The sequence below is a fragment of the Arachis hypogaea genome, chromosome 4, assembly GCF_003086295.3.
Source record: "Arachis hypogaea cultivar Tifrunner chromosome 4, arahy.Tifrunner.gnm2.J5K5, whole genome shotgun sequence".
Taxonomy (NCBI): Eukaryota; Viridiplantae; Streptophyta; class Magnoliopsida; order Fabales; family Fabaceae; genus Arachis; species Arachis hypogaea.
The window spans coordinates 28,886,842-28,895,976 of NC_092039.1; the positions used below are offsets into that span (position 1 = coordinate 28,886,842).

Below are 9,135 nucleotides of genomic sequence, written 5' to 3' on the forward strand. Positions count from 1 at the left end.
GCTCATCCCATAGGTAGTACTTGGCATCTGAAATTAATTTCTTTCTTTGCACTCTGCTGTACTCCTGTGGTATGAACCTCATAGCTTTATAATTTGCAATATCTGCAGACCATGGAGCTTCCTGGATGGCAAAGAGTTGCTCATCTAGAAAAGTCTCAGAAATCTCAGTAGAAGGGAGGGACGCCCCAGCTACTGGTTCTATTCGGGACAGATGATCAGCTACCTAGTTCTCTGTCCCTTTTCTGTCTCTTATTTCTATATCAAACTCTTGCAGAAGCAACACCCATCTTATAAGCCTGGGTTTTGAATCCTGCTTTGTGAGTAAGTATTTAAGAGCAGCATGGTCAGTGTACACAATCACTTTGGATCCCACTAGATAGGATCTAAACTTGTCAATGGCATAGACCACTGCAAGTAACTCTTTTTCTGTAGTTGTGTAATTCTTCTGTGCATCATTTAGAACACGGCTGGCATAATAAATGACGTGCAGAAGCTTGTTATGCCTCTGTCCCAACACTGCACCAATGGCATGGTCACTGGCATCACACATTAGTTCAAATGGCAATGTCCAATCTGGTGCAGAGATGACTGGTGCTGTGACCAGCTTGGCTTTCAGGGTCTCAAATGCCTGCAGACACTGTGTGTCAAACACAAATGGTGTGTCAGCAGCTAGCAGGTTGCTCAAAGATTTTGCAATTTTCGAAAAATCCTTTATAAACCTTCTGTAGAATCCTGCATGCCCCAGAAAGCTTCTGATTGCCTTAACATTGGCAGGTGGTGGTAATTTTTCAATTACCTCTACCTTTGCCTTATCCACCTCTATTCCCCTGCTTGAAATTTTGTGCCCAAGGACAATTCCCTCAGTCACCATAAAGTGACATTTCTCCCAGTTTAAAACCAGGTTAGCCTCTTGGCACCTTTTCAGGACAAGTGCTAGGTGGTCAAGACAGGAGCTGAATGAGTCTCCATATACTGAGAAGTCATCCATGAAGACTTCCAGGAATTTCTCCACCATATCAGAGAAGATGGATAGCATGCATATCTGAAAGGTTGCAGGAGCATTACACAGACCAAAAGACATCCTCCTGTAGGCAAACACGCCAGAAGGGCAAGTAAATGCTGTTTTCTCTTGGTCTTGAGGATCTACTGCAATTTGGTTGTAACCTGAATAGCCATCCAAAAAGCAATAATAATCATGACCAGCTAGTCTTTCTAGCATTTGGTCTATGAATGGTAAAGGAAAATGATCCTTTCTGGTGGCTGTATTGAGCCTTCTGTAGTCAATACACATACGCCACCCTGTGACTGTTCTTGTAGGAACCAGTTCATTTTTTTCATTATGAACCACTGTCATGCCTCCCTTTTTGGGGGCAACTTGGACAGGGCTCACCCAGGGGCTATCAGAAATAGGATAAATAATCCCAGCCTCTAGTAATTTAGTGACCTCTTTCTGCACCACCTCCTTCATGGCTGGATTTAGCCTCCTTTGTGGTTGGACCACAGGTTTGGCATTATCCTCCAACAGGATCTTGTGCATGCATCTAGCTGGGCTAATGCCCTTAAGATCACTTATGGACTACCCAAGAGCTGTCTTGTGTGTCCTTAACACTTGAATCAGTGTTTCCTCTTCCTGTGGATTTAAAGCAGAGCTTATAATCACTGGAAAAGTGTCACCCTCTCCCAGAAATGCATACTTCAGGGATGGTGGCAGTGGTTTGAGTTCAGGTTTGGGAGGCTTATCCTCCTTCTGAGGAATTTTCAAAAATTCCTTTACTTCCTCTGGTTCTTCTTGATTAGGCTGAGCATCTTTGAAGATGTCTTCAAGCTCTGATTCTAGACTTTCAGTCATATTGATCTCTTCCACTAAAGAGTCAATAATGTCAGCGCCCATGCAGTCAATTGGTGTGTCTGGATGCTGCATAGCTTTTACAGCATTCAACTTGAACTCATCCTCATTGACTCTCAGGGTTACTTTCCCTTTTTGTACATCAATGAGAGTTCGTCCAGTTGCTAGGAAAGGTCTTCCTAGAATGAGAGTTGCACTCTTGTGCTCCTCCATCTCCAGCACCACAAAGTCAGTTGGAAAGGCAAATGGCCCAACCTTGACAATCATGTCCTCTATTATGCCTGATGGATATTTAATGGAGCCATCAGCAAGTTGGAGGCATATCCGGGTTGGTTTGACTTCTTCAGTCAACCCAAGCTTTCTGATAGTGGATGCAGGTATTAGATTGATGTTTGCTCCAAGGTCACACAAGGCTGTCTTGGTGCAAGCACCTTCTAATGTGCATGGTATCATAAAGCTTCCTGGATCTTGAAGCTTTTCTGGTAAGCTTTTCAGAATGACTGCACTGCATTCTTCAGTGAGAAATACTTTTTCAGTTTCTCTCCAATCCTTCTTATGACTTAAGATCTCTTTCATGAACTTAGCATAAGAAGGTATTTGCTCAAGTGCCTCTACAAACGGAATCTTTATTTCAAGAGTCCTTAGGTAGTCTGCAAAGCGGGCAAATTGCTTATCCTGCTCCGCTTGGCGGAGTTTCTGAGGATAAGGCATCTTGGCTTTATATTCTTCAACCTTAGTTGCTGCAGGTTTATTCCTTACAGAAGTGGTTGGAGAAGCCTTTTTAGAGGGGTTACTATCAGCACTCTCAGGTGTCTGATTCCCCATTAGCGTTTGAACGCCAGGATTGGGTGAAGATTGGGCGTTTAACGCCAACTTTTCTCCCCTTTCTGGCATTTGAACGCCAAAACTGGGCAGGGAATGGGCGTTTAACGCCAGCTTTCCCCCCTTTTCTGGCATTTGAACGCCAAAAGTATTCCTCTCTGGGCTCTTAATGTCCTCAGAGGGATTTTGGACAATGGTTTGGTTATCCTCTGTCAATTGTTCCTTATTTGGCTTTTTGCTACTTTGAGCAGTGTTGTTTAATGTCTTCCCACTCCTCAGTTGAACTGCTTGGCATTCTTCTGTTATCTATTTAGATAGCTGCTGTTTTGCCTGATTCAACTGTGATTCTATGTTCTTGTTAGCAATTTTAGTTTCTTGGAGCATTTCTTTAAATTCTGTTAACTGTTTTGTCATCAGGTGTAATTGCTGATTAAGCTCAACCATCTGTTCTTGAGGATTAGGATCAGTGGCTACTGCCATAACTTCTTCTTTTGTAGAGAACTCATTGCTAGAGTAAAAATATTGATTTCTAGCAACAGTATCTATAAGCTCTTGAGCCTCTTCAATCGTCTTCCTCATATGTATAGATCCACCAGCTGAGTGGTCTAAAGACATCTGAGCTTTTTCTGTAAGCCCATAGTAGAAGATGTCCAGCTGTACCCACTCTAAAAATATTTCAGAGGGGCATTTTCTTAGCATACCTCTATACCTCTCCCAGGCATTATAAAGGGATTCATTATCCTCTTGTTTAAAGCTTTGGATGTCCAGCCTTAGCTGTGTCATCCTTTTTGGAGGGTAAAACTGATTCAGGAATTTGTCTGATAAATGTTTCCATGTCTTTATGCTTGCTGTAGGTTGGTTATTCAACCACCTCTTAGCTTGATCTTTTACAGCAAATTGAAACAGTAATAGTCTGTAGACATCCTGATCCACCTCTTTATCACGTACTGTGTCAGCAATTTGTAAGAATTGTGCCAGAAACTCAGTAGGTTCTTCCTGTGGAAGACCAGAATACTGGCAATTTTGCTGCACCATGATAATGAGTTGAGGATTTAGCTCAAAGCTGCTTGCTTTAATGGGAGGTATACAGATGCTACTCTCATATGCAGCTGTAATAGGGTTAGCATATGACCCCCGAGTCCTTCTGGACCGTTCAATTCCACTTAGGTCCATGATGGAGAAAGGGAATATGATATAAATTCACAAGTAAAAAAAAAATTTTTTTTGACCGAAAAAATAAAATAAAACAAAAGGAAAACAAAATAAATTTTCGAAAACTAAAAGAAAATAAGATCAAAGCAAATTGAAAACTAAATCAATTAGTCAATTAAGAAGATTTTGGAATTAGCAATTGAAAAGATATAATTGAAAATTATTTTGAAAAAGCTTTGATTTTTTTGAAATGAGGAAAGAGAAAAACAACAAAATGACACCAAACTTAAAATTTTTAGAAAATCAGACACAAATTTTCGAAAACTTAAAGGAAAACAAAAAGAAGACACCAAACTTAGAATTTTTAAAGATCAAAAAGGGACTAGGGACATGCAAATTCGAAAAATAAGAGAAAACAAAAGCATGCAATTGACACCAAACTTAAAATATGAAACTAAACTCAAATAAAAGACTCTAAACCAATAAAAAAAATAAAACAGTCCTAATCTAAGCAACAAGATAAACCGTCAGTTGTCCAAACTTGAACAATCCCCGGCAACGGTGCCAAAAACTAGGTGCACGAAATTGCAATCACACTTTTGCAATTCCGCACAACTAACCAGCAAGTGCACTGGGTCGTCCAAGTAATACCTTACGTGAGTAAGGGTCGATCCCACGGAGATTGTCGGCTTGAAGCAAGCTATGGTTATCTTGTAACTCTTAGTCAGGATATCAATAATTATCAGGGTTGATTGTAAAAAGCAAAAGAACATGAAATGAGTACTTATTTTGCAGTAATGGGGAACAGGTTGAGGTTTTGGAGATGCTCTGTCTTCTGAATCTATGCTTTCCTACTGTCTTCTTCTTCAAACACGCAAGGCTCCTTCCATGGCAAGCTGTATGTAGGGTTTCACCGTTGTTAATGGCTACCTCCCATCCTCTCAGTGAAAATGTTCAACGCGCTCTGTCACAGCACGACTAATCATCTGTCGGTTCTCAATCAGGTTGGAATAGAATCCAGTGATTCTTTTGCGCCTGTCACTAACGCCCAGCCTTCAGGAGTTTGAAGCTCGTCACAGTCATTCAATCCTTGAATCCTACTCAGAATACCACAGACAAGGTTTAGACCTTCCGGATTCTCTTGAATGCCGCCATCAATTCTAGCTTATACCACGAAGATTCTGATTAAGGAATCCAAGAGATATCTACTCAATCTAAGGTAGAACGAAGGTGGTTGTCAGGCACACGTTCATAGTTGAGAATGGTGATGAGTGTCACAGATCATCGCATTCGTCAGGTTTAGGAACAAGTGATATCTTAGAATGGAAGCAAGCAAGATTGAATGAAAAACAGTAGTAATTGCATTAATCCATCAAGCTACAGCAGAGCTCCTCACCCCCAACCATGGGGTTTAGAGACTCATGCCGTAGAAAATACACTGAGAAACGTGTAATGTGTCATGAGGTACAGATACAATGTCAAAAGATCCTATTAATAGTGAACTAGTAACCTAGGGTATACAGAGATGAGTAAATGACGTAAAAATCCACTTCTGGGTCCACTTAGTGTGTGCTTGGACTGAGCATTGAAGCTTTCATGTGTAGAGACTTTTTTGGAGTTAAACGCCAGCGTTTATGCCAGTTTGGGCGTTTAACTCCAATTTTTATGACAGTTCCAGCGTTAAACGCTGGGAATTCTGAAGCTGATTTGCAACGCCGATTTGGGCCATCAAATCTAAGGCAAAGTATGGACTATTATACATTGCTGGAAAGCTCAGGATGTCTACTTTCCAACGCCATTGAGAGCGCGCCAATTGGGCTTCTGTAGCTCCAGAAAATCCACTTCGAGTGCAGGGAGGTCAGAATCCAACAGCATCTGCAGTCCTTTTCAGCCTCTGAATCAGATTTTTGCTCAGGACCCTCAATTTCAACCAGAAAATACCTGAAATCACAGAAAAACACACAAGCTCATAGTAAAGTCCAGAAAAGTGAATTTTAACTAAAAACTAATAAAAGTATACTAAAAACTAACTAAAATATACTAAAAACATACTAAAAACAATGCCAAAAAGCGTATAAATTATCCGCTCATCATCCACCTAAATCAGAGACCATTATAGATGCTATAACAAAACTCGAGAAATCGATGAAAATCATATTAGGTTTGTTATATATATATATATATATATATGATAAAAAATTTTATCTTTAAAATTTGTTAAAAATTTTAAAAGTATTTTTAAGTTTTATTTTATTTTAATTTTGTTTAAGATATTTTTTATTTGTATTAAATATATTCTTGACAATTAATTTTTCTAAAAATTTAGAACTAATTTAATAACAATTTTATAAAAATAATTTTTAACACAAGTAAAATAAGACATAATTGTCATGCATTATTGTTGGATTAGTCCTAAATTTTTTAAAAATTTAACTATTAAAAATATATTTAATACAAATAAAAAATTTTTAGAATAAAATTAAAATAATAAAATTTAAAAATATTTTTAATTTTTTTACTAAATTTAAGAATAAAAATATATTTTATCCAATATATATTCTATGAGGATAAGTTTTTTATTTGAGTTCACGAGAATGTATTTATATTTATTGAATTGATTTAATTGATTAGAATTAAACCGTTTTTTAAATTCAAATCACATCATGATTAATTGGTAATGAATTAGAAGTTATGGGTGATTAGCACAACAAATTACTTAAAAACTGGTCACATAATTGGAATTTAAAAAGTAGTATAATTTAATCTAAGTAATTTAAATTAATTCAATAGTTATAAATGCATCTTAATGTTTTTTAAAAAATATTATTCTAATTAATTCTATATTGACTTTTTCACATTTATATATGAAAGAGAAAGATAATTTATAGCACTAATTGCATGTTGAATGAATTATTAAGAGTTTTTAATGTTAGTTATATTTTTAATTTTATTTTGAGTTCTATAAAAATATTTGTGAGATTATATGTTATAAATAATAATTTAAAATCAAAAGTACAATTTATTCTTTTAATATCTAGTTTTAGTTTATTTAAAATTTTATATTATTTTTAATTATTTTATTAATATAATTATAAAATTATTCTTCACATTTAAACAATTTTAGCATCTAAATTTATCCAAATAATTTACAGTTACGTACTTCTTTTTTTTTTCTGTGATGCTGTGTCTTCTTCTTTTCCTCCTTTTTTTTATCGTGATGCTGTGTCTTCTTCTTTTCCTTCTTTTTTATTATTTTTCACTTTCGTTATCGTCGTCACCACCACCTCCTCCTCCTCCTCCTCCTCCTCCTCCTCCTCCTCCTCCTCCTCCTCCTCCTCCTCCTCCTCCTCCTCTCATTTTTTGTTCATGATTCAATTTTTGTTTGTCTGCTTGTTTTCGAATTGAGTTTGTGTGTCGAAATCATTAAATAATTTCGATTCATCCATGATTTAAATAAGGTATTAAGGTCCACTTGGTCTATGCTGATTTTGAAAGGAGTTTACATTCTGAATTTAATTTTTGGTTCATTTTAAATATAATTTCGATTTATTTCTAAATATAATTTCGGTTCATTTCTGAGTAAATTATTTTGTTATAATTCTTCTTGTTTCACTGTATATCTTGAGAGGAATAAAACCAAAAAAAAGAGAAGAAAAATCAAACAAATTAAAAAAGAAGAAACAAAAAGAAAAAATTCCTCAAAACTTCTCATCATGTTTTTTTTCTTATTTTGTTCATTTAATCAAACAAAGAAGAAAAAATACATAATGCCGCAAAATCATTTGATAGATTTTGATGTGTTTTTATTCATGATTCAATTTTGTTTGTGTGTTTGTTTTCGAATTAAGTTTGTGTGTCGCAATCATTAAGTAATTTCGGTTCATTCTAAATTTAAATAAGGTGTATTTAGTCTGTGCTTGTACTCTACAAAAACATTTTAAGAGTATAATAATATATATAAAATTTATATATATCAAATTTCAATTATTAACAAGATTCAATATTTTGCTTAATCAAATTTTCCCCAATTTTCTTCGTCAATATATTGGTAGCAAATTATATTGATCGCACTGAATTTAGTAAACTTCTTAAAGTATATATTGAAACTGATCAAACCTTTCATTATTACCAATTAAATTCATACATTAGTTTGTAGTTCATGTAAATTTTGATCAACACACCACCGACGTTAACAGTTGAAGGTGCAATTGCAGAAAACATACATATAGTGGCTAAAGCATTTTCCATAAGGTTGATGGCCAGGGTGCTTAAGAGCACAATTATCGTGACACCATAGTTTATCACACCCTCCTACCATTGGCATAAACAACTTTTCATGACATCGTTTCGGCTGCAATGATGAGCAATTATTCCCATCAGCACCACCGTTCTTGTTGCATACTTCATTACTTGCCCCCGTAATCATAAGAGCACCTATATACGTATATATGTAACACATTACACATGTCACAACATTATTTCAAAATTTCGCTCTTGTAACTTTCAAAATTCAGCATACAAAATACAATTTCAAAATTCATAAAATGATGGACACCAACCAAATATAAATTAAATTAAAAAAAGTCATATAATGTCAAATAATTTATAAAAAACAGGTCAATCTTTAGTAACTAAATAAATTTAACTCCATAGTCAAGAAGTTGCAACATTATAATAAATCATAGATAAGATATATAGATGCAAAAACTAGTTGTGATTCCATTCCTAGGAAGGATAAGAATTAACTTACATGTTGTGAGAAGAAGAAGAACGAGAATAGCGTATTGCGAGAAGTGGTTGGCCATGCTTCCTGAGGAATTCACTATCACCCTTTACGAAAATGTGAATTCATGTATATGTTCCTTTTACCCCACACGCACATATATATATATATATAAAAGTAATAAGGTTAGGAAGAAAAAAAAAAGGCCTAAATTATTTAGTAGTATTAATATCTAGTGTAATTTTCAAAACCAAATTATAGCTTTTTAAGAAGTTATTTAAGTGTTTATGAAAAAATTGAAAAAAAATTATTTCTTTCATAATAATTTTTTTTATGATATTTCTTTTAAAATAAATATTTTTAAAACTAAAGATCTAAATACAAAATAACTTATTTATAAATTATAAGCTATTTTTAATATAAGCATTTATTATTTAAACTATTTTTTCAAAAGATATTTAATTAAGTTGTTTATCTAAATTGGGCATTTTTTTATTTTTTCAAAAGCTCTTAAACAATTTTTTAAAAAGTTAAAAATATATTTTAAAAATTATGTCTAACAATAATAATGTAACTTTTTATAAGTCAAAAA

At 34.7% G+C, this 9,135-nt stretch overlaps 1 long non-coding RNA gene across 1 annotated transcript; it reads right to left on the reverse strand.

The window, feature by feature from the left end:
* Positions 1–7,918: 7,918 nt before the first annotated feature.
* On the reverse strand, positions 7,919–8,677 carry LOC140184306 (uncharacterized). Its single transcript, XR_011880734.1, has 2 exons — positions 8,571–8,677; positions 7,919–8,254 (listed from the first exon to the last, which is right to left on the reverse strand). It is a non-coding gene; the product is annotated as an uncharacterized lncRNA (long non-coding RNA).
* Positions 8,678–9,135: the final 458 nt, after the last annotated feature.